The following is a 26,092-nucleotide window of genomic DNA, read 5'->3' as shown; positions in this document are numbered from 1 at the left end:
TAAAGCTGGCTTCTGTTGCTTGCAATCAAAGAATTCTAAATGATACTAGTTCACACTCCTTAGCCTCTTTCCTTCCTATTTCAAGAAGGGGCTATTACCAAGTGTCCATCAGTAGATGAGTGGGTAAACAAAACAACAACTATGGTACATTTATACAGTGAAATACTACTCAGCCATAAATAAGAAGGAAATACTACCCTCTGTGACAGCATGGGCGGACCTGGAGAGCATTATACTAAGTGAAATAAGCCAGTCAGAGAAAGACAAGTACCATATGGTTTCACTCCTATGTGAAATCTAATGAACAAAATGAACTAACAAGCAACACAGAGACAGATTCCTAGGAAGAGAGCAGGCTGACAGCTGTCAGGGTGGAGTACTGGGCTGGATAAAGTGGTGGAGGGGTTGAGCAAGAAAGAAAAAATAGAGAAAAAAACTCAGGGACACGGACAACAGTGGTGATTGCTGGGGGAGGGGGGTTAGTGGGGAGTGGAGGAAAGTATGGAGGGGATGAATGGTGATGGAAGGAGACTTGACTTGGAGTGGTGAACACACAATGATGTGTTGTGGAACTGTGCACCTGAAACCTGCTTTGTGAACCAGTGTCACCCCAATAAATTCAATAAAAATGACAAAAGGGCACTCTTACAAAGATACTCCTCCATTTTCCCACTCCCGCAAATTACCTTGACTTCCACTCTTTTTAAAAAAATATATATTTTATTGATGTTTTTACAGAGAGGAAGGGAGAGGGATAGAGAGTTAGAAACATCAATGAGAGAGAAACATCGACCAGCTGCCTCCTGCACACCCCCTATTGGGGATGTGCCTGCAACCAAGGTACATGCTCTTGACCAGAATTGAACCTGGGACCTTTCAGTCCTCAGGCCGATGCTCTATCCACTAAGCCAAACCGGTTTGGCATTGACTTCCACTCTTACTGCCAAGACCATGTCTCTAGTTTTTGAAAGAGAACTTTTCTGACCTTTTAAAAGGTAAACCATCCATAAAGGAGTTACTCTTGTCCGCCATTTAGTAATTTCTTGATGACTTTCAGGGGAAACAGAAAGATTTCTGTATGCTTGTCAGAGAGCATGGGTTCCCTCAGGGAAACCGCCCCCACCCCCCACCCCCCTTTCTCTCTCACCAGCTCATCCTCCTGTAAAGCTGGTGCAAATGATTTCACACTCAAGACTGTTTGTGACTCCAGTGCCTCCCGGCTCCTACCTCCCTTCTCTCTTTTCTAGCATCTGGGGCAGACTATACATAGCCTCCCTTGGCCCCCCATTTCCATGCTCCCTACCAGGTTCTTCCCCATTTGGCTGCAGGCCAGTCCCTCCACTGAAATCACCCTCAGGATCCACATCTCTCCTGGCTTACGGTCAGAGGGCAACCCCGCAGGGAACCAATCCTCACTCACAAGAATACAGAAAGTCATCAAGAAAATTACCTATAGAAGAGCTACCCCTTCGCGAATGGTTTACTTTATAGAAGGGTAGGAAAGTTCTTGTCTTTCAGAAAATATGGCTGAGATTCTAACACATTGAGGGCGCTTTGGAGACGACGAGGACATTTGAAAGACCCTTTTCCCTGCTTGGTGAAGGGAACTATCATCAACTGCCTCCCGTGGCAGGGACTTTTAAGCATGTCCATGTGCCTGGCACCATGCTAACTACCTAACATGAATCATCGCATTTATGCTTGCAACGGTCATGGGCTTGGTTATTATTGCTATTTCCATTTTCCAGATGAGGACGTAGGCGCAGAAAGGTTAAACAGACTGCCTTAAGCTATCTGCCTAGGATGTGGAGGCTGAATCAGATCCAGGCCGCTTTGGCAAGACAAGAAGGCAAAGGAAGGGCTGGCATCTTTTGGGGTTTAGTGTGTCCCAGGGCCCTCCAACCTGAGTCTGTATTGGAACCACTATCCGCCATTACTGTGCCTACCTGCACCCAGTCACCCTCCTCACCCATTCACACAACACTGAATGCATGTCTCAGCCTTCGCTGGGTGAAAAGCCAGGGGACCACTCAGTGCATTTTTCGGTCTGATTCTGCAGCAGACTGCTCTGCCTTGATCTTACTTGAAATCTTCTAGGTCAGTGGTTGGCAAACTCATTAGTCAACAGAGCCAAATATCAACAGGACAACAATTGAAATTTCTTTTGAGAGCCAAATTTTTTAAACTTAAACTATATAGGTAGGTACATTGTTATTAACTTAATTAGGGTCCTCCTAAGCTGGCCTTTGCTAAAAACGTCCTCAATCTGAGGGGCCGACCTCAGCGAACGTACCCCCACTTCTTCTAACGCCACTTCTTCAAAATAGACTCGCCCAAGCCGAAAACCGACTTCTGTGCATGGGCCACCAAGTTTCAATTGCACTGTACGTGCGCGCCCGCACGTGGTATTTTGTGGCAGAGCCACACTCAAGGGGCCAAAGAGCCGCGGTTTGCTGGCCACTGTTCTAGGTGAAGATAGAAAGGACTGTGGATGGGGTGCCAGAAGACTTGGGTTTGAACTGCATTTTGCCTTTACTAGTATAACCTTGACGAAAACATACAATCTATCTTGATTTCCTCATGTATAAAATGGGGGTAAAATAGCTACCTTACCCAAAGAGAGAAGATATGTCAATTGTAAGGCATTACATACATTTTTTGGGGGGGAAGAAATGATTCCTAATTTAGGAATGAAGAAAACTCAGATGACGGAGTTACATCCAGGGGAGAGCTGGACAAGGTAGAGGCTGGCTGATGCCAAGTCTTCGGCCTCAGCTCCTAACTCTTCCTTCGTTTTGATTCTGTAACTGGCACCTTGGCTAATGTACGCTATGGCTTCTATCCTAAGGATGAAAATACGAATATTATATATGAAAATATTTTCCTAGACTTCAAAGTTTAATTTTTATCTCTGATTTTAAAAGAAAGTCAAACATTTTACGGGTCCTACAATATGATAGTTACTAGGCATTGCACCTCCTGTGCCTCGTGGATAAGTCACCCTGAATTCAGATCTTTTGCCTTTCCAGCCCATTATGCTTTCCTCTATGCAATGCTGCCTCCCAGAGTCTGGGAGGGAGCCACGCCAGCTGCCAGTCACAGACTGAGAGAGAAACAGAGCCGGAGAACTGGGCCTCCAAGGCCAGGGGCCGCAGGGAGGTCCCTCTTCAGCAGGCAGGCTTTGCTGCCAGATCAACTAAAGCCACTTCTTGCCAAGGTTTTCCCGAGAGAGAGGGCAGTCTCCTGCCTCGTTGACAGTGTTCTAGGGACAGCTCACCTGCCTCCCTGTAGCCTGACCCTTTCTCCTTCTCCCTGCAGAGTTATCCGAGCAGAAAACACATTTCTGTTACCAAAAGCCAGTGCTGAGAACCTTGTATGCATTATGTTATTGAGTCGCGAAAATATACTTATGAAACAGGCAATACTGTCTCCATTTTACAGAGGAGGAACTAACTCAGGGAAGCCAAGAGCTCTTGACACTGACACCACATGGCTGCTATGCACTTCCCTACATCGGTTTGAGAAACTCGACATAAGTCCTTCTGCCCCCATTGAAAGAATGACTAAGCCGGCTCTAGAACAGGGCGTGTAGGGGATGGGCTTAGAGCTCCTTGTCCGAATCGCTCATCTCTAGTTTGGGGTGCACTTTTGAATATCCCGACCAGGGACAGGAGGTTGATGGAAGACCCAGGGCCCCATCAGGCAATTAGAGGAAGACATAGGAGCGGATTAGGTTCAGACAGTAGGAAAGCAGCCCAGCTTCTCACCCAGTGCAGGGTAAGACCAGCTGGATGAACCTCAGGTTCCTTTTCTTGGAAGACTCCATGCTGCCTTACACCTCTGAGAACTCTTTGTCACTGTGGCACGCAAAAAAAAGGGGAGACAGCTAGGAGAGAAGCGGCAGTCAGACCTCTCAGAGCAGGCCCTTGGCACACATAGGGTTTGTGTGAGAATTGGAAAAGGGCACCCCTCTGCATGGCTTATTTACAAAAGGACACCCACAAAGCCTTATACGTTTTTAAAAATGTCCCTTTCTCTTGGCTGCAGCACCCAGTACCAGGACTCAGGCTGGCGTGGGGACATGGGTTGGGTTGCATTCCCACTCCCTGCTCAGCTTTTTTGCAGGACCTGACTTAGGACCTGACCTAGGACCCATCAGAGAGGCCTGTCTCAAGTCAGGGCCCTCTGTCAGGATTCCCCACCGTCCACATTCCAGAATCTCCAGGCTTTCCAGATGACATCGAGTATTTTCTACCTTCCAACACAAGAATCCAGATTGACTTCAGAAATATCTTGTTTAATCTTTGCTGTAAATCACACTGTGGACGTTGGAAGTTCAGAATGTGCCTTAGGTGAATTCCTTAGCTTCCATAGACCTCAGTTTTTCCACCTTGAAACTGGGGCTGTTTCCATGGATAAACTGCACAGAACGCAATGTTGGCACCCAGTGGGTCATAGCCTTCGGGTAGGAGGGCCTGCAGGATACCTACCGTGGATTTTGTGCATGCAGTCCCCACAACTGCTGTGAGCTGGGAGGCAGTCCTCTCCCCCGGGTTCCTGCAACACCTCCAATACGTGCGGCAGGGGGCCTGCAGGGCCGAGGAGCTCTGCGCTGCGGCCACCTGCGCCCCGGTCCGGCGGAGGGCGCGCTTCCTGGCGCCCGGGGCGCGGCCGACTCCCGCCTGCGAAAGACGGCGGGGCCGGCGAGGTAGCGCACCCGGCGGCCGGCAGGCGAGCAAGGAGTTAAGCGGGGCCGGAGGCCGGGCGCCTGTCAGACGCGAGCATGTGCAGTCCGCCTCGCATCCGTGCTATGGGTGAGTGCCGCCGCCGCCGCCGGGGCTCCGTGCGGCCCGGGCAGCGGCGGCTGCAGCCTCCCGGCCCCCGCGGCGGGCGCCGGCACACAATGCGGGACTAGGCGCGGCGCCGGAGGCCGGCGGCGTGGGGGAGGCACGGCCGGCCACTCGGCGCGGGGGGAGCCCCACGCCCGGCGTGGGGGCGGGGAGCGGGCGGCGCAGGAGAGCGCCCCAGTCCGGGCGCGGGAGGAGGAGCGGGAGCCAGCCGGCGAAACGGCGCTCCTGGCCGCTCCTGGCCGCACCTGCCCGCACGCGGCCGGCCCAGCCTTGCCCTGCCCGCGGCCCCGGCCCCGGCCCCGCACTGGTAGGTGCCCCCGATGCCCGCAGAGAGGCCTTTCCGCCGCCCGCAGAGGTGGCCGCGCGGGGCGGCCGGCGCGAGTGAGGAGGTGCGGGCGCGGGGCGGGGATGGAAAGACCGGGCGACCGGGCTGGGGGCGCTGCCCCGTCCCGCTTCCTCTTTGCTTTCGGTTTCGAAGCGGCTGCCCCGGCCGGAGAGCGAGCGGCGGATTAGCTGGTGCGCCCGGGCTTGGATTCCCGGAGGGGGATGGGCGCACAGGGGGGCGTGTTGGGGAAGGGGTGCACGCTGGCAACTTTCCCCGCCGGAAAACAAAGGGGCATGGAGGAGATGCTAGGGGAAGGGGCCGGACGGGGAGCTCTGGCTGCAGAAGGTCGACACCCCCTTCCTCCGGGCGGAGAGCACCCCACGAAGCCACCTCGGGAGGGCAAAGGGGGGCGCCAGTCTGGTGGAAGTTAGGGAGCCAGTGCTTGGGAGTGGAAACCACAGACCCTCCTTAGTTTGAGGCTGAGGACTTTGCAGATGGGAAGGGAACCGTCCAAAATGACCCTGTTGCCTTCTCTCCGGGGAGGCTTGGAAAAGCTCGGTGATGGTGGACTGCACCCCCTGGGGCCCGGCCCAGCCCCCTGGCTGCCAGCTCTCTCTCTGCCCTCTCTGATCTCTAGTCATCGGTGGGAGGTGCAGGGCTGAGATAAGACCGCTCATCCCTGCTCATGGCAAGGGCAGAGAGAGGCTGGCCTCTTTCCCAGGTGTCTGTCTTCCCCTCTTTCTGTGTGTGCCAGGCCGAACTGGCCCCTTCCCTTCCTTCTCAGGACTATGTCTCCCTCTGGCTCCAGTTTCCTTGGGGGGAAGTCTAGTTGCCTCAGGTACAGAGCTGAGGGTGGCAGGTGGTTCCGATGCTGCTTCATGCCCTCCCCCCCACCCCCCCAGGAGGAAAAGAGCGGGACTCTGGGAGATCCCGGCCAGTGTAACTAACCTTGGGGGCTCTGCTCACCAATTCTATTGTGTTCACAGCCCTTAGTAACAAACGAGCTGTTACTCTGGCCTTCAGACTTGGGTCATCAGGAGGCCTGGGTTTTGTCTTTGTGTAACCAGGAAGAGGGATCAAGGGGAGGGCTGAATGGCCTGCCCTGGGGGTGGTACAGTGTCTTTCTCTCTAGAAAAACAATGGGCCAGGTCCCAGGTCCCAGGTCCCTGATCTGTGTCTTCAGGAATGAGGTACCTCCAGCTCCAAGCCGCTTGAGGTGACCGTGGGCTTCTATGCTGTGGCAGGACTGCCCACTGCCTTTCTTCCCCTCAGAAAGGGTAGCCCTCTGAGAGTTGGGCTTTCCCCCTGGTTGCAAGGCAGAGAGCTACATCTGCTTGCCTGTGGAGACAGAAGGTATTGGGGCAGGGGTAGGAGGGGTAGCTGGTCTGCTGGGCATCTCTCCTGCCTGCTCCTGTGAATGAGCTAATGATACAAGCGAGTGGGCGGGGGGAGGTGGGGCACCTGCAGGACATGTTGGTCTAGAGAAGCATGGAGGGGTGGGCTGAGATGAGGCTTGGCCCCCCTCTACAAGGTTTTGTATTTGGGGACAGAGATGGGTAAGTGGGAGACAGCGGGGGCTGGACCAATGTATTTCATCTGATCCTTGGAGGGAAGTAACTGGCCACTGAAAGGTCCGGGAGTTTCAGGACCACTAAGGAGCAGCAGGAGAGAAAGAAGCCCCCTGAGCTATAGCTCTGTGGTCCTGGAACTGTGGCTAAAGTCAGATGCAGGTTCTAGACCAGAGAGCACCACCAGTCCCACCTCTAGGGCCCTTTCCCCTCTAAATGGGCAGGGTGGATATTGCTCAGCACCCCCCTCCCCCCATTGGCTTTGTCCCAAGCTACTTATTTAGAGCTGAGGGTTGTTCCTCAAAATGTACTGACTGTAACGTGAGGATAATGATATGGAGTCCTGACCCCTCTACCCCCAAAGATGAGAGAAGGGGGTTTTCCGTGGACTGTTCCTCAAATGTACGGACTGTAACATGGGAAAATGATACTTCCTCTGACTCCCTCCTTTAAAGCGATGAGGTGTGAATTTTTACATTTCTAAAGTGATTTAAGAGCCTCAGGTCATTGAATGAGAGATGTCAAATGAGTTAGGGAGCCTTACGCTGTCTTTATTTCACTTGTATCGGAATTACATCTTGTCTCTAAAGGGAAAGGTGTCATTTTGGGGGGAAAGGGCGAAATTACAGCTTTTGTGATAGGGAAGGCTCCGTGTTGGTTTTTAAAAGTATAGTTTTTCATCAGAAAGGCGCTGGAGTGGCACATGGGCAGCAAGTGTTTTTGTGTCTGTCTCTGCTCTCAGACGTCTTAGAACTCCTTTCCAGTAGGGTTTCCCCAGACGGTGTCCAGTCTGGACAGCAGGGACAGTCACCCTCCAAGCTCTGAGCAGGGTCTCTGAGGACGTGGGGGACACTGATGTTAGAAGCTGAGACCTGGGTGAGGGCAGGAAAGTGAAGCTGCTTGGTGTTATCAGCAACCATAGAAGATCTGGCTGTCCTTGAGGGAAGGGAAATCTAACCCTCCAACAGCAGCCAGGCTGTTTTCAAATTTGTATCTCTTTACTGTTCTCCTCCCTCCTCCCCTCACCCCCCCAGTTTACAGACAAGGCTGCTGGGGTTTTATTTTTTCATTGCAGGAACATTCCTTTTAAGGGGTGGGTAATTTCTTACTTGGCAAACTCTCCGCGCTTTTTGTGGCGACACCTGGCCGAGGAGGGAATGTTGGAAGGGATTCCGAGCAGGAAGCAAGTCCGCCCTTCTGGTCAGGTCTCCTGCTTTCTCCACCGCCACCTCTCAGGAATCAGAGGCTCTAGGTTTGAAAAGGTAAGTGTAAGCTGACTTCTGGGGAAGGGCTAGGAGCTGGCACGTTTGTTTACGATTTCCTTGGAGGGAAACTGAGTCACGCTGAGAGTTAGCTCACTGGCTGTGGGTTGACTGAATGTCTGTGTTGGGGAAGTTTTCCTTTCCTGGGATTTCAGAATGTTTGGACTCAAGCACTGGAAGAGACCCAGGAGTTATACATTTTCATTCATTCTACGGGCTGATAGAATTCAGGCACCCAGGTCCTTGGTTTCTGATAGATGTTGGCCTGGGACTCTGAGCTGTGGGGAGCTCCGTGCTGCTGTGATAGAAGGAAACGGTGTGGTTTTCACCTCTGCAACTCACGTCCATGGATAGAGCTGAGGCAGAATAAGGGATCTGTCACATTCCCAGGTGGAAGGAGGCCTGCTCCCTCCCCTCTGCTCTCCTCCATCCTGCAGGTTGGACTCCCGCTCTCTTCTCCCCTGAGGCTGTCCTCGAGGTTCATTTTAACATCAGCTCCCCTCTGTGTAATTCAGTGGGGTTGAGGTCACAGAGTGGGCGTGGCCCTCTGCTCCTGTGAAGGATGGTTCTGAAAGGTAACTTCCCACCCTCCGCTGATGTTGGTGCTTCTACCTTGGGGTCGGTCACAGTCCAGTGTGACAATTTGAGGAGTAACCAAAGTCGTTGCCAAGTGCTGTTTCTGAACATGGAGCTCCCCATTTTCCTTTACTCTGCTGGCTCCCCAGCAGGGACTTTGATATCTTTGCAGGGCTCTTGGCTCCCAATGTGCCTGGTATGTGTAGAAGGGACAGCATCCTTGACGTCCGAGCACACGGTCTGCGTGGACATGCTCTCAGATTACGCTTTCCTGCTGCTCCATCCTCTAGAACAGCGGTTCTCAACCTGTGGGTCGCGACCCCTTTGGGGGTCGAACGACCCTTTCACAAGGGTCGCCTAAGACCATCGGAAAACACATATATAATTACATATTGTTTTGTGTGATTAATCACTATGCTTGAATTATGTTCGATTTGTAACAATGAAATTGGGGGTCACCACAACATGAGGAACTGTATTAAAGGGTCGCGGCATTAGGAAGGTTGAGAACCACTGCTCTAGAAGCATGGTGGGTTAAAAAAAAAAGAGTTCGTGGTCAAATACTAACTTAATGTAGGGAAATGTAATAGATTGAGGCGGGGGGGAGGGCGCGTCATCAGAAAGTGCACTTTCTGCCGTTCCTTTCCACTCCAGAAGCCCTGCCGTCAGGACGCACTAGCCATTTCTGACTGCTTCCGTGGTTGGACGTGAATGACAAATGCTGGTTCATTCATTCATTGTTTCCTTTCTGTTTTTAAGAGACCCCGTCACATGAGTTTCTGGAATGTTTCATTTCTATCAGAAAGGTCACTCAGCCTGAGTTTTCATAAGGCCTTGACACCAGCCCGAGGAGAGAGGGATGCCAGCCAAAAAGGAGATGGAAGGGCCACAAAGAGAGGATTCTTTTCTGGGCTTCTGAGGGTGATTCATGCTTCAAGATAAATGTGCTTCCTGCGCTTCATGGTTTCGTGGCTTGTACCATCCATGGAGGGACAGGCCCTGCTGCAGCAAGAAGCCCACCTTGTAGACAATGACTGCCATTCTTTGGAGCCATGGCAGGGGCCTGTATTTAGCCCACTGGTGTCCGCATCTTCTTTTTTACTGCTGTCCTTAGCCAAACCCCATTTTAGTTTTTGGTCCCTCGGATCTCCCTCCCTCTTATTCCCAATCCAAAGTGCCTTTCCAAAGCTAGGAATAAGGCAGCCAGGGCATTGGTCTTACTTTCATCTACCTTCTTAAATATGGCCAAGAAGTACCAGTATTGTTACACAAGCAAGCAGCAGCTCTAGATTTTAAAAAAATGTTTTATTGATTTGAGAGAGAGAGGAAGGGAGAGAGAGAGCAACATTGATGTGGGAGAGAAACATCGAAGTGGCCTCCCATATGATCCCGACCAGGGATTGAACTCACAACCTGGGCATGTGCCCTGACCAGGAATCCAGCCGTAAACCTTTCAGTGGGACATCACTTAACCAACTGACCCACACCGGCCAGGGCAACAGCTCCAGATTTAAAATACACACACACACACACACACACACACACACACACACAATTCTCTCTTTTTAAAAAAAAAATATTTTTTTTATTGATTTCAGAAAGGAAGGGAGAGAGTGAGAGAAACATCAATGACAAGAGAGAATCATTGATTGGCTGCCTCCTACACGCCCCCTACTGGGAATTGAGACTACAACCGAGGCATATGCCGGGACCAGGAATTGAACCGTGATCTCCTGGTTCATAGGTCAATGTTCAACCACTGAGCCACACTGGCAGGGCCAGATTTTTGTATTTTAAGTGTGTTTTTGCCTGCCATAACAGGAGATGACTTTCCTACCTTGATTTGTAGAAGCCTGAACGCTTTCATTTAGCCTGCATGGTTTCTAGAACATGGTGAGGGCCTATTAATCAGCTGTGGTGCTAGGATGTGATCAGATACCCAGATTTCTAGGTCATTGGGCAATGATGTTGTTTGTGTAGGAGCTGATAGGTGGCAAAGGCTTCTGGAATGAGGACACCTGGGATTCCTTCCTGTCTCACTTGTGTAACCTTGGACAACCCATTTCAGCCTTCTAAGACTTCATTCCACAAACGGAGCTTCAGCAGGTTTCAGTGCTCTTAGCAATAACAGCAATAACAGATACTTATCAGATACTTACTATACCCCAGGCACTGGGCTGAACACTTGATATATGTTCTTCTTCTTTCATAGCAATGAGATAGCTACTTATTTGTCCCCATTTTACAGCTAGAAAAACTGAGGCTCTCTGAAAGTTAAAATGATTGCACATGTCACACGGCAGCAAGTGTCTAAACTGGGATTTGAACTGGGATCTGCCTGATTCCATTGTGTTCTATGAATTGCATGTTGGGAAGACGGCAAAAGTGGAGGTAGTGTTAGTTAAACGATAAGAAGGAGGGCTTATGTGGATTAAACACAGCTAGTTAAAAGGAGTTGGAATTCCAGATTCTTATTTGAACACCCCAGTGAATGTCTGGGAAGAAGAGAGGTCAGTACTTTGCAAGAGGAAGTAGACCAGATGGCCTGGGAGTTACTGTAAGGAGAATAGAATGTATCTCATAAACCCCGTTTCATTTTGATGCCAATTTTTTTGCTCTTGCTTAACAGGCTCTCTGGGCAGCATTTTTCTTTCTGTCACTCTTCAGCCACTAGTCATCGCAGCTTATCTTTTCAAATTCTTGACTCCAGTCCTCATCCTCCAACCTAATTGCTGGGCCTCCCCCTGCCCATTATTACAGTTCAGCTATGGAGACCTATCATGACTCTGGGTCCCAGGTACACTCTGCAGAGTACAGCAGACTATCCTGTTCTTCTGAGAAAGGATTTGTGGTCCCTGGTTAGTCTATTCAAGGGTGACCAGCTAGCTCGTTGAGATGATTCTCATCTCTTTCATCCCTGTTTGTTTCAGGCAAGTTAACTCTGAGGCTCTTCTACCGTTTTGAGGTGTTTGTGGAAGAAGAGTGAAGGTTGAGGTGGTGGCCTGGCAGAGGTGAGCTGGCCCCCTTGGAGTGTTAGCATGATGGTGTATTATGGAGCTTTGTGCTAGGGGTTAGGGGACTTGGGCTCCTGTCTCAGCTCAGTGACTCTGGGCACGTGACATGAGTCCTTTAGTTTCTTTATTAGTAAAAGAAGAATGTTGGCACAATGATGCTGGATGATGCAGTAGAATCTGATTAATTTGGTCCCAACTCAGGGAATAACTCAGAAGACAGAGCTAGGGAAACAGAGCTTCGGTTGAAGGAGAAACCCCAGAAGAAAGAAGCCAAATTGGAAGTTAAGGGGCAAAGTTAGAGCTGGAGTAAGAACCTTCTTGCAAAAGGGCTCTGGGTCAGGAAATTCCTCCCCTGACTGTTTAAACAGGGCAGCTGTGAGGTGTGTACTCTCCATCTCCTAAACCATGGGGAGCAAGCACCCGTTGTATCTTGTATTAAACTTAAACTTCACCCCCCTGTCCCCCTGCACGTTCTGACTGCCCCAGTGAAGGCAGCAGGGAAGTTGTGCAATGGTGTGTTTTACATTCTGCACTTGAACTTGGCTGATTCCAGGGACTGGTTTGGCTCCAGATCCCTCCAGGGCTCCAGGATTCGGGACATTGGCTGATGCTTCCCAGGTGACTCAGTGTCCTGAGAGCGTGCCTCTTCTCTGCTGCCTTCGCTCTGGCCTAAAAGAGCAAGATCATATCGTAAACTCATTTTAGGGAGTCACAGCTTCTCCGTACATGCCATTGGGCCCCTGGATTTCCCTGTGAACAAAGCCATTTGTCCAAGGACTCTTGGGTTCTGCTATCCATGGATACACTCCTATTTTTATTTCATCATATTCAGAGTTGAGGAGCAAATGCGTTCCCACTGAACCCACCAAACTAATCTTTTCTGCCCCTGCCTGCCTTGCTTTTTTCCTTAGTTCCTTATTGCCCTACACCAGTTATTTCTAATGGTGGTTACTGTACCTGTGGGAATGTGAGAGATGATTTTAGTTGGTATAGGGACAAACATTCCATTTTAATAACTATGTTTCTAATTAGTGTAAAGAAACATGACTCATTGGGATGTGTTCATAAAGTGACTTAATTTTGTCTTCTACTGTCCCTTTATGTTTTTTCAGCAGGATTAGTCCTTTCCCTGTCCTGGGATGAAAACTCAATCAGTCCCCATACCTTTATGGACATTCTCAGGCAGTAGAAGGTCCTGTGGTCACTTTAAGTCACAATTCAGTATTTCATGTGTCCAGTCCTTTGTCAGTGGGCTGGGAGGGACAGAAAAGGATTCACTTGGCTTAGCGCTGCTGTCTGCCAGCTTCTTGCCTCCTGGGCCTGGAGGTATTTATTTATTTTTTGTTTGTTTGTGTGTTTATTTGTTGCCCATATAAAAAATACAACAGAGGTATGTTTTTTTAAAATACATTTTTTATTGTTGATAGTATTGCAGATATTCCCCCCCCCATCTTTTTACCCTCCTCCCAGCTTCTACACCCCCTTCCCCCCAGGTCTTCACTACCCTATTGCCTGTGTCCATGGGCAATGTGTATCTATGTATATAAAAACCCAAGCAACCAGCCAACCGTCTGACCAGTAGCTATGATATGCACTGACTACCAGGGGGAAGACGCTCAATGCAGGAGCTGCTGAGCTGCGGTGACTTGGCAGCTGAGGTTCTCAGGTGATGCACCCAGAACCAGAGAAGAGGGAGCCCGATTCCAGGGTGCGTCACCTGAGAATACCCTCTCACAATCTGGGACCCCTTGGGGGATGTCGGAGAGCTGGTTTTGGCCCATTCCTGCAGGCCAGGCTGAGGGACCCCACCAGTGCACGAATTTGTGCACTGGGCCTCTAGTAAGTACATAAGTTCGTTGGTTTAATCTCTTCTTGTCCCCCCAACCCCACCTCGAGGTGTGTCAGTCTGTTCCATGCTTCCCCCGATTCTTTCTCTTCTGGCCAAGTTCATAGTTTCTCAGACATATCTCCCCACCACAAGTTGCTGGGATCATTCACTTCTATTTGTCTTGAAAAGAGCAAATTATCCTTTATTCTAAATCATTCTTCTTTCCTTAGCCTCTAAAACAGGGGTCCTCAAACTACGGCCCGCAGGCCACATGCAAATACAAATATTGTATTTGTTCCCGTTTTGTTTTTTTACTTCAAAATAAGATATGTGCAGTGTGCATAGGAATTTGTTCATAGTTTTTTTTTAAACTAAAGTCCGGCCCTCCAATGGTCTGAGGGAGAGTGACCTGGCCCCCTGTTTAAAAAGTTTGAGGACCCCTGCTCTAAAATTTAGAGATTCACCTTCGGCCTATTTCGGCTCAGGTCCTTCAGTCTGTCTGAGGGGCCCTTTTGGACAGGGGCCTCTCTTGCAGGTGGCCCATGTAAGCCCAAGGAAACAATCACACATTTGTTGGCACAGTGAACCTGGGCATGCAGGCTGACCCCCCCAGCTCAGCCATCTCCCTCGGCTCCTCCAATAGCGGGTGGTGAGGCTGTGTCTCATACCTTGGGTGTTTCAGGTGGTGGTCAGATGCCAGTCCACTCCATCCTCCCCGTTGCAGGGTCAGGCATCAAGTTTCTTGGTCCTGTGGGAGCCCCTCTTGCCAGCTTGGGAGCTTCAGACCTATTGTACTTGGTCCCTTAGTGAACACTTTTGATTTAACCTCTTGTTATATGTGTATCATCAAAGCCATAACTGTCATGAGAAGCCCATGATTTCTTGGATATTATTGCTTAGGATAAGCCTACAGTATATACCTAACTAAAATTTTAACTTAAATAAAAAGTCTAATGACATCTAACCTTTATTAACCTTTTTTAAGTACTTAGAAAACTAGGTACTATTTTCAGTACAATCAACATGCTCTTTCATTCAACCCTCATGAGAGAGGCACCTATATGGTCTTGATTTTACAAACCAGTAAACTGAGGCAAAGAGAGGTTAAGCAGCTTGTCCAAAGTCACACTTGGCCACAGAGCCTGGGTTCAGATGGAAAGACTCTGACCTCAGAGAGTATGGTTTGAAACCACTACACTCCAGCTCTTCCCACAAGGGTGGTGGGCAGCCATGACCACTCATGGAGGGGGAGGCAGATGACTGGGAAATGCTGCTTAAGACATAATCATCAGTTCTCCATCCTGGCATTGAAGCTCTCCCTGCATAGGTTTTCCCTGCTTTCCCAACGCCTTCTGTGCCCTTTACTAGAGACTAATCTACATGCCTGGCTGAGCTGCCACACACGTGCCCACCCTGTATCTCATCATTTTCCTGCCCGGACGGCCCTCATCTGCTTTGCTGGCTCCCCAAACACAAGTTCTTTTTAAAGTCAGAGGCCATTTTTGCTTCAAAGGTACATTTGACCCAAACTACTTGAGCTGGGATCTTCTACTCCTCTCGTAATTTCATCCCGACCTTGGCAATGATTATGCAAGAAGCACATGGAAGGAGCAGTGAAGGCCCTGGCCCAGTAGCTCACTTGGTTAGAGCGTTGTCCCGATATGCCAAGGTTGCAGGTTCGATCTTCGGTCAGGGCACATACAGGAAGCAACCAATGAATGCATAAATAAGTGGAACAACAAGTTGGTGTTTCTCTCTACCTTTCTCTCCAATCAATAGAGAAAAAAATTATATATATATGGTGGTTAGCTAACCCAGATTCTGTTCTCCTTCTGCCATTAACTGCCTGGCTTCATCATTTCTAAAGAATGGGTGTGGATTAGTTCCTTTCAGTTGTCAGAATTCTACGGTTTGTGTTTTCCTTCTTGTCCCTACTGCCTTTAAGCTCTTGAGGGCTGGAACTGTGTCTTGTGTGTCTTAGTACCGCCCAGGACTCCGCACAAGGTTTGACACACAGACAGTGTTTAATAATAGCCGTTGGTTGGCTGGTGGGAAATGCGGCTGTAAGTCTGCTCTGGGCTTGACCAACTTTTAGAAATTGCCTTCTTCTGGAGGACCACTGGGGAGGACTTTGCAGTTGTCTTGTCTGCATAAGTTTATAACAAAAGATTTGGGTCCAATTTGCTGCCTTTTTTCTATAAGAAAACTGATGTGATGCTGTGAAGACTCACACTCCTTTATCTATATTTTCAAAATCCACGATGTTCTAAACCGGAAAGCTTTTCTTTAACTTGTGTGATGGCAAAACCTGGCCTGGACTAATGTGAGACCCCTGGTTGTCTATTCTGTGGAGTGTGAATATTCACTGGTTTGATGGCTCGGAGGGGTTTCCTGCCCACACCCTGCTATCGGACTATGGAATCTATGAGATGTACTCTACATTACCTTTAAAAAAAATCCTGAATTATAGCCCTAGCTGGTTTGGCTAAGTGGATAAAACGTTGGCCCATAGACTGAAGAGTCTCAGGTTTGATTTGGGTCAAGGGCAAGTACCTTGGTTGCAGGCTCGATCCTTGATCCCTGGCCCTGGTCGGGACTCATGTGAAAGGCAACCAGTGAACCAGTCGAAGTGTCTCTCTCACATCCATGCTTCTCTCTCTCTGTCTCTCTCCCTCCCTTCCACTCTCTCTAAAACTCAATGGAAACATACCCTCAGGTGAGGATCAACAACAACAACAAAATCCTGACTTGCAAGAGTTTCGGATAGGGTGCTGTGCCTTGTCTCTCACAGAAGTGTGATTGGCACCAGGGGTGGGACAGGGCTTCGTGATGTTCGACTCTTTCAACATCATAGGACCTCGCCTGACCTGCCTCATCGGCCTGGCCCTAATCCTGGCCCTGGTTCCAGTACACCTACAGCCTGCACCTTAGCTGACCAATTTGATTTTGTAAAATATTGCATTACAGTATCATATATCTTGATTACTAAGCTTTTCTTGGCACACCTTAAATTTAAATTTTGTGCCTGAAGCACATGGCTCTCTTGCTTCACCCTAGTCAGTCCTGGCCCTGCATGACTCTTCATCCTGGAAGGCTTTTCCTGTTCCCATGGCCTCGTCTCTGAGATGAACTGGTTTGCCCTCGGGGAGGGAGGCACCTGCTGGTGTCCCTATTTCATGGGTGTGGGCCCTCTTGGCCCCTTGGCCTCATCAGCTCCCCAGAAGGACTTTTAAACAGATTCCTGGATGCACTTCCTCCTTGTGGGTGTGCCTTCAGAGCCCCAGTGATCCTGGTTCCTCTACTGTCTTCTGGGAAGCGATGCAGCTACTCATCTGAGAGTCTGTCTGCTTGTTAATTCCTACAGCGGCTTTGACCTGATGTTTTAAAAAATTTTTTTAAATATACAATCGCTCCTGGAAAAATATGAAGACAATAGAAAAATGTATAATGGTAGAATCTAAAGTGTTTTCTTTACTTTCTGATGAGGAAAGCGAGAGGGGAGGGGGGAGGGGAGGGGGGAGGGGCGGGGGAGGGGAGGGGGGAGGGGAGGGAGGAGGGGAGGGGGAGGGGAGGGGGAGGGGAGAAGAGAAGCGAGTGTTAGTGGAAGAGCCCGCTCTAGCCCGCCCATGTGCACTCCAAGCCAGCAGGCTGCCCCTTCCTCTCTCCCCAGGCCCCTATGCTCTCCGTATGGAGAAGACACGAGTCAGCTATTGAAGGGCACATTTATTTCCCCTTCGTCCCTCTTTGGCAGTGATGGGCATGTCCATGGGAATTTATGCCTCCTATCCCCACCATTAAATAACCAGCCCGTCTCAGAGTCTGAGCCCTGAGTATATCTGGCCTGCCTTTTTAGCCTGTTGGAGGTCCTCTGAGATCATGTCTCTATCCCTACGCCTGTCCACAGTTCCTCACGATAGAGCATTTTCCATAAATACACTTCCTTAAGCATCCTCTCACAAACTGTGTACTCATCTTCTCGTCCATTAAGGAGACATTCCCCAGCCCAGGCCTGGCTCCTATTGCTTTGACTTCTGGTAAGCACGTCTTCGCCTCTGGACGTTGAACTATTTACCATTGCCTTGGCCCCTACAGATGGACGTGTGGTCTTTTACCCAGTGTCCTTAGGCTGGAACATGCTGAGATAGGGTATGATTTAAATTAACCATAGAAATGGAGTTTCCCAAAGGTGCCCAATTGAATAGTTTTCTTAAGCCCCATGCGGTTGCTTTGTGGCCAGTAGACCCATCATCCAGGAGCTTCATGTAGGCATCTGTACGAGACCGCTGAGTTTATTCTGTGGAATTGACCCCATGAAGCCACTCCGATTCTGCTCAGCCCTGCGTTTTCCTCACACCACAGTTTCTCTTGCTTCTAGGGGTACATGGTGTGGAATGGTGTCCCCTTTTTATTTAGCAAATGTTTGCCATGCCTCCTAATTACCCTGAATAGAACTCCTAGATACCATGACCTACCTACGTATATAAATTTAAAAATATCAATAAAGTGCCTCAATGGTAATATAAGAGAGAAATACAGGACAAGTTAGTTATACAATGTCTCGTGTCTTAATATATACTTGCTGGAGCGTGACTACATGGAAGCCAAAAGGAAGGAGTCAGATGCTTGAACCTGTGCGTGGAAACACTAGGAATGTAGCAGCCTCAATACCCACAAGATACAGGTGTGTTGTGTGGGTGACTCAAATTCCAAGGGAGGTGCTGTTGACGTCAGTGTGATTTTCCAAACTCGGGAGCCACTCTTGGTAAAGTTCCGAAGAACATAAAGTACGGTACCCCCTCGATTTGTACTGTAGTGGCATTCCTGGGCAATTCCGTATATGTGAAAACCCAGCAAAAAGTCCTCTGTGCTTCCTTTAGAAAGGGTGCTTGGCTCTAGATGCAGGTAATTACAAAGGGCTTTTCACCTCTGACTGTCCAGTGGACCACCCTAAAGTCACGGGAGAGAGTCCATGTGTGGGCTCGTGTGAACTGGAGGACGTCCGGCAGCACCTGAGCACTCCCTCCCTACTGGGGCGCTGAGAGAGAGTCCCCCTGCTGAGAACTGCTGATCTGGAAGAAGGACCAGGACCAGGAACTGGGAGACCTGTGTCCTAGGTCTGGTTCTAGTGCCCCGATATTTATGTGACCTTAACACTGCATGTTAGGGTCCCCTATCTGTAAGGGGGAGTTAGTGACACACGTGTCCTGCTGGCCTTCGGGGTTGTGGCTCACTGTGCTCTCCTCCAGTGCCTCAGGACGGCCAGAGCATCCACGTGCACCCCACAGTCCACGTCCCACCCTCAAGCGCTCCCTCGCTGTGGTTTTTCTTAGCATTTGAACATCCTGAGGTCTCTTACCTGGGAGAGGAGGAAGGGCTGGAGGGAGGGAGGGGAAGGACAGCCCTGGCATCTCTCCTTCTCCAGCAGCTTTCTGTCTCCTTTCCTTCATAAGCAAATTTCTCAAGAGTCTCAGCCACCTTCCTTTGCAGTCACTGCTCTCCCCTACATCGTCCCCAATGGTCGGCTTCTAAATCTCTTCACGCCCTGTCTGCCTTCTTGTGCATTGACCACCACCCCAAACTCTCCTGCCCCCTCTTCCCTGACAGGGTCCTTTCCAGGGTGTCCTCCTGCCTCCCTGCCCTTCCTCAGGCCCCTTCACAGCACCGCGTCCTCTGCCAGCCCTGGCTGGTGCCTCTCCCCGCTTCTCCCCAGCACGCTCCTCTGTGCTGCTCCATGCTGTGGGGGTCCCAGACCTGCCCCACCTAGAGGCCCATGGGCACCTCAGACTTAGAGCATCTGAAATGCAGCGGCTCACCGTGAGTCACCTCCAACGCGCCCTCTTCCTGTATCCTGCTCTCGGGATGACACTGCCATTGCCCAAGTCAGAAGTCAGGTGTCATCCACCATGCCTCCCTCTCGCCCCCTCTGATGCATCCCTCACCCAGTGCGTCAGTCCTGCTTTCTTAGTAGCTCTCAGTCTTCACTCGTGTGACTTGCCTGCTTGACCAGTGCTGGCATTTGGGATTGCAGCCTCTGCTCTGTGGGCTGGATGAACACCTTAGAGGCCCTCCGTGCTGACCAGGTCAGGGCCCCATAAGTAATTAAAACTATATCAATAGAGTTCTAAGTTATAACAGAAAATCACGGTTTTAGACACCACAGAATGTACTTTCGCAGTGAAGCCACAGAGACCTTATAAAACTCTTTTTGATGGTCTCTCACCTTCTCTTCTTTGAAATAGTTTTCTTGGGTGCCCCATCATGGCTGGTACCCTAAGCATGTGTCAGTTGGGCCATCCAGGGCCACTTAGAACGTCAGCCTCCTGGGGCCAGGGCTGGGGTCTTTGCATGTACCTGGTAACATGACATAGACTCTAATTGTGTAACGAACATGTGAATGAACATGCATGAATAAGGAGATGAACTTGAAAGGACTCAAGTGAAAGGCACTGTCAGAATGTAAGTTGTTATTATTATTAGCTTTCTGGGGTTTGAGAGTACAGTCTAATCTCCAAGATTTTGTGTTTCCGCTGTGTTAAAAACAGCCAGCCCCACTGTGGTGCTTCAGCTTCCGTACTCTAGCCTACCTAACATTGCATCGTCTGCACATGAAAGATGCAGATAAGCATTTCTGAATTAATAAGTAAGTGATTCCCTTTAGCCTGCTGTGAGGCTGCTTTTAACTCTGGCTGGCTGTGAGTTAAAAGTGACCACACCCAGCTGTGACAGTGAACTGGGGGAGGGAGGCGTGCCTGTGTGTGGATTGGGGGTTACACTGGTGATGGCGATGGTGGTGTGGGAAACGGGGCATCCAACTAGAAGCCTTTGTGAGATCTCAGAAGGGAGGAGTGTGGCCTAAATGCCTAGAGTCAGGCAGTGTGAGCAGTATTAGCCACAGAATGGTGTGTGTGTGTGTGTGTGTGTGTGTGTGTGCGTGTGTGTGTGTGTGTGAGAGAGAGAGAGAGAGAGAGAGAGAGAGAGAGAGAGAGAGAGAGAGAGAGAGAGTCCTTATAAAACCTAGAAGGCTTAATAAATAGAACCTGCCTCATTAGGATGGGCTTGTAGACAAAAGAGGTGTTGAAACATTTCCAGAAAATATTAACTATAACTAAGAATAGACCCAAAAGGTCAATCAATCCTGGTATTCATAGGGAGGGCTCCCGGAAGATTGCTGGTCTTGGGAGAGGAAGGAGTGAACTGATGAAGAAGTACGAGGAGGAGGCCAAGTTGGAAGAGGAAATGTGTCCGTGAGGGACACTTTGGCAGCACTGGGTCTTCTGTGTCCATGCAGACATGTGATGACCAGTGTCCTCCCTGGATTCACCCCCATGTCTGCTCCACCCTCACCCCACCCCTGTCTAAGGGGAGGGGCTCGTTTGTTGTTATTCCCCCAAACTTTTTATTTGGAAATTAATTTCAGACCTACAGAAAAGTTGCCAGAATAGTACAAAACACCCATATATTCTTAATCCAGATTCACTCTTTTTAATATTTTGCCTCATTTGCTTTATCATTTGTGCTTCCTTGCTCTCTCTCTCTCTCTCTCTCTCTCTCTCTCTCTCTCTCTCTCATTCTCTCTTTTGAACCATTTAAGAGTAAGCTGCCTACATCATAGCCCTTTAACTCTAAATATTTTAGCGTGGCTTTCCTCAGAAGAGGATGTTGTTCTATCTAACCTGCAGTGAATTGAACATTGTATGATACTTCAACCTGCTGCTTGGATTTTGGTTTTGTCAATTGACCCAGTCACGTCCTTTACAGCATGCTTCCTCCCCAGCACAGGATCCAGTCTGGGCGCCCAAAGTACATCCTGTTGTCATGTCTCTTGTCTCCTTTCATCTATAAAGGTCCTCAGCCTTCCTTTGTCTTTCATGACATTGACATTTTTGAAGAATGTAGCCTCCCCCACCCCTTTTTTTTAAAGAATGCCCTTCTCTTTGGAGTTGTCTGATGTTGCCTCATCTGTAGACCGTGGGTTATGCATTCCCAGCTGGGATACACAGGGTGATGTGCGTCCTTTTCAGAATGTTACATCCAGAGACACTGGATGCCCATCTGCCCTTTATGTGTGAAGTTCGATCACTCAGTCAAGGGGTTGTCCAGTTCCTTCACTGCATTTACTGGTTTCCCTCGTTACTAATATTCTATGGGAGGTGCCGTAAGACCATGTAAATATGCTGCTCTTCATCAGCCTTTCACCCCTAGATTTTCCAACCTCCCGCCCCGGCTTTGCAGGTATTTCTGGATCCCACACGGGTGTGGGAGTGCAAAGCTGTCTGGGACCAGGTGGATCGTTCACGAGGGCCTCGCCCGTGTGCGATGGTGGGCACAGCCCTGTTGAATACTGGCATTTCGACAGTAGTTTTTCTCTTCCTACTCCCACCAGGAACAGAAGCCCGTTCTGACATATGAGGGTGTTCTTGTGAAAGCGCCTCAGGTTTATTGGAGCCCAGTGGGGCATAAAGAGAGGGCTAGTGCCCTCTTGGTGTCTTTAAGGAGCCGACCACAGAGTTGAGGAGACCAGGCTTGGACTCCCTGGAAGGTAAAAGGTGTAAAAGTCCGCAGTGCTGTGACCCCACAGGACAGCTCCACCAGAGGTCCCTGGAGAATTAGGTGCCTTTCGGAGTTTGGGGCAGGAGGGGTCGGGTGGGTTTGGCAGGATGGGGAGACCTTTCCTTAATGAGGCTAATCTGAGTGGCATTGAAGAACAGGCAGGTACGGCAAACAGGGAGGAGAGACAAGGGCATTCCAGGAGGGGAACTGTGTGCACAGAGACCCAGAGATGGAGCACGGATGGTGTGAGTTAGGGACCGGCCTGGATAGGGCCAAGGGCTGTTGGGGGGGTTAGAATCCACCCTCTTTTGCTTTGCAGAACAACTACTTTGCATCCAAATCTTACTGAGCACCTACCTCGGGCTTTTAAAAACACCTTTTCCAATTCTAAAAGTAATATATGCTCAGTATAAGGAGTTTAGAAAGATAGAAATATGTAAAGAAAAATGTTTATGAATGAAGTCCCTCTATTTTTGATCCAGAGATAACCAGTTAACCGCCGTGTAGTCCCTTCATTTCCAATATCTTTATTGCTTTTCCTGCAAATAGCTTTGTTTTGTTTCATGGATTCAGTAGCCCTTCTTGCCCCTCAGAGGCTATTAATCGTACCTTTAAAAATAATTTATTCTGTTGACTTTGTTCATTTTGTTTTCTAGCTAGAACTTCTGTTCTTAAATTTGGTGCTTCTTTCGAGGTTTGGTTTTTGTCCCTAGCCCAGTGTCCAGGGCACAAGCCTGGGTGGAGAGGTGGTCAGCGGCCCACTGCTGGTATGGGCCTCCTTAGTGTGGGCTTGTGGACAAAAGCCCATTTACGTGGCTAATGAGGGTCCATCCACTCAGGACTCCGCCTGGGCCTCTGATCTGCAGGCTCCAGAGTTGGAGCCCCCGGAGCTGCTCACCCGGCTGAGCGTAGAGCCCTCAGCTACCCTGCCTGGGTTCACATCCCGGCCCTGACACTTACTGGCTCTGTGCCTGGAGAAAGCCGTGTGACGCAGGATCTTCTTTATAAAGTAGGGATAATATTCTCTATCTCAAAGGATTTTTGTGAGGGTTAAATGAGATAATATGTGCCAAAGTTCTTAGAGCAATGTCTGGCATACATATGTGCTATAGGAGTATCTATTATTATTATTATTATTATTCTATCATGATTTTACTTGGGGGGGTTGTGGTTTCTCCATGTTTATTCCCATCTATCTTCTGTCGTCAGGGAATCCATATAATTCCTTTCTGTTTTCTAGATCGGTAATGGATTTATTCTTCCTAGAAAAGGCCTTCTCTGTCATTTTCTAGGGCCTTAGGGGAGGCAGGCATATGCCCTGGACTCCCGTCTAGAAACAGCCATGCGTTTCCTTCAGGTCCTTTTCCTCTGATTGTGTACAAGTGTTATTGTTATCTGTAGTGCGTACATCAGGGCACGTGTGCACCAGCTCGCCCTAGAGCCCAGCCCAGGCCGGGTCTCGCGTCTTGCCTCTGGGCCGTTACCGGATGCTGACTCTGTCCTGCAGGGGTCTGGGAGGTGGAGTTCTCTCCTTGGCCTGGGCCTCGCTGAGGCTGCTCTGAGGCTGTCCTGATGAATGTAACGGGTCCTCTGTTTCCTTTGTCAAAAGGAATGTTAATTATTTTCAGCAGTCTAATTACGTGGCTAATGAGAGACTGAGTGAGATAGCATTCCCTTTAATTACTCTTGCCTAAGTGCTGTTTGGAGCCATATTTTGAGCATGTTGCGAGGCTCACTTCTTTAGAGGTAGATGGAGCTGTCCGGTGAGAGATGGAGTGAGGAGCCAGGCTTTCTGGCTAAGGCCCATGGTGCAAGGGCCTGGCTGCAGCCAGTGCCCAGCCCAGTGGATGCTGCTGTTTCCTCTGTGCTATTCCTTAAAGGAACGCAGGGGTGGGGAACTGTTTTTCTGCCAAGGGCCATTTGGTATTTATAACATCATTCACAGGCCATACAAAATTATCAACTTAAAAAATAGCCTGTCAGTTAATTAACTCACCCCTAATGCCTTGGCAGGGCATTAGCGAAAGGGACCGTTGGATTGGGGTCAAGTGTAGAGCAAACAGCGTCCGTCGCAGCTCCCCCAGAAAAACTCTCATTCCTCAGTCCTTCATCCAATGTACTTGCCCTTCGGCTCCTCTTGGCCAGGCCCTCTGACCCATGGATACTGAGTCTCTACTGTATGTCATGTGCTATCCAGAGCACAGGTGTGGAGATGAGGAACAGATTGCCTTCTAAGACAGAAGTTTGATCATGCCCCTCCCCGCTTTGCCCAGGATAAATGTCTGTGTTCTGACCCTCTACCGCCGTCCCAGGCTGATCTGTGCTAGGCCTTCCTGGGGTTCTGATGGGATGTCTGCAGTACCTGGGCCTTCATGAGCAGACCCTTGGAAGGCGGCTCTCCCAAGCCCCTGGGTGGACTGGAGGAGGCTGGAAGGCGCAGCTCACATGACTGTCTGCCATGAGAACCTATTGCCAACTGTGGGTGGCCTGTTGCCATAGGTAAATTAAGTCTCTTAGTTTCCATCCACACACCCCCATCTCAAGAGTGATGTAGGGGGGGAAAGTGCTGGCCCTCCCATTGACTTCTTTGAGCTTCTCTTGCCTCCTGAATAAAGTCAGAGTTAATGTCTGCCTCATAGCCTTGTGGAGGGGAGTGCTGAGGTGACCTGTGTGTGGAGGGGACTAATGAGATGACCTGGCACATGGAAGATGCCCAATAAATGGTGTGGAGTTCTTAACACTCCAAGCAGCATCCCTAGACTGAGTTACAGCCAGAGACCTAGTGGCTGGCCCCATTCACCAGTAGGCAGGGCCCTCTCCTGGGCTCTTGGAGGTAAGTCACTCCTCAGACAGTGGACAGTGACTTTCATGGAACAAGGGTTGACCCTCCCTCCATCTCACAGTGGCAGCCTTGGTTAACGTGGCCTGAGCTTGAGGAAGAGGCAGGGCAGGGGTGTCTGTTCAAAAGGGAAGGATTTCCAAGAGCAAGGAAATGGAGCTCAGCCTTAGGTCTGTGTGTTGGGCAGCCTCCTGCTCACCCTTGTTTAGTCCTAGAGCAGTGCAGTCCAGTGGTGATGGACGTGCTCTATCTCTACACCGTCCAGTATGGCAGACACCAGCCACACTTAGCTGCTGAGCACTTGAATGTGGCTAGTGCAGCTGAGGAAGGAATTTTTTATATTACCCATTTTTAGTTCATTAAAATTTAAATATCCAGTTGTAGGCAGTGGTTATCACATGGAATAGTGCAGTTCTGGAGTTTGTAGAAAAATAATATATTTGTGCACTACCTGTTCTTGGCTTGTGCCTTATCTCCAGGCTGCTAGTTTTCATGTATCCTGTTTACAGAAGATAGTCAGGGTGTGCTGGGTTGCTAGCAAGAGTCAGGTGAGTTATCCTCTCTACCAGTCAAGAGGACATGACAAAGTTGGGGTAGTAGCCAGAAGGGAAGCCCCCAAAGCTACGACCACCTTGCTGAGATTGACCCGCCTTGTCTGACCTGTCTTCTCGTTCTGCACCTTACCGTCTGGTTTTCGAAGCAGCGGAGGTAAGCAGGTGGTGCTCAGATGCGTGATCCTCGTGCCAACTAGGTGTGTTCCAGAAAGGGGGAATCACTTGTGTTGGTCCAGATTTTCTTGATTGCAAGTGACAGAAAGCCCAACAAACTGGCTGGAGTAAAAAGGAACATTTACTTTCTTGTTAGAGTGAAACACCCGGGCCAGAAAGGGCCTGGTAAAGCTACTTAAATTCTTTTGTTCAGAAGCAGATAGAAATTACAGGCCATCAGTCATATGATCTCAATGTTCCTTTCGTTTGTTGATAAACACGGTGCATCGCTGACTAGGACCCACAGTTTCCAGCCCCTGCCTGCAGGGGGAATCTTCGTTGACTGGCCATGTTCACTTGGCAACTGGGGGTCTTGCCCTGGCCCAGCTGGCATTGCAGGAACCGCGAGAAGACTTTTGCTATAAGGGATAGGACATGTCTGTCCGCTTAATTATACCTATTCTAGCTACTCTGGCCTTGCTGTTTCTCATACTTGTTTAGCTTGCTCCTACCTCGGTCTTTTCACTGACTATTCCCCCTCTGCCTGGAATGCTTTTCCCAAAGCTCTTTTCA

The 26,092-nt window shown here is 49.6% G+C and overlaps 1 protein-coding gene across 11 annotated transcripts in view; it reads left to right on the top strand.

The window, feature by feature from the left end:
* The first annotated feature begins 4,556 nt into the window (after positions 1–4,556).
* Positions 4,557–26,092, top strand: part of TMEM229B (transmembrane protein 229B) — a 55,128-nt gene continuing 33,592 nt past the window's right edge. For 2 of the 11 annotated variants that reach the window (XM_036310511.1, XM_036310439.1), the window contains exon 1: positions 4,670–4,814. The gene's annotated coding sequence lies outside the window, so the exon portion shown is untranslated. Of the gene's footprint in view, positions 4,815–4,906; positions 5,158–6,236; positions 6,529–6,649; positions 8,006–11,511; positions 11,593–17,935; positions 18,105–19,417; positions 19,504–26,092 lie in introns of those variants that run through there. The other 9 variants (XM_036310469.1, XR_004967713.1, XR_004967714.1 and 6 more) reach the window with 9 other exon arrangements.

This window comes from Myotis myotis, unplaced genomic scaffold, assembly GCF_014108235.1.
Source record: "Myotis myotis isolate mMyoMyo1 unplaced genomic scaffold, mMyoMyo1.p scaffold_m19_p_1, whole genome shotgun sequence".
NCBI classification, from domain to species: Eukaryota; Metazoa; Chordata; class Mammalia; order Chiroptera; family Vespertilionidae; genus Myotis; species Myotis myotis.
Note: the sequence above shows the minus strand (reverse complement) of the source record. Positions and strands in the feature narration are given on the sequence as shown.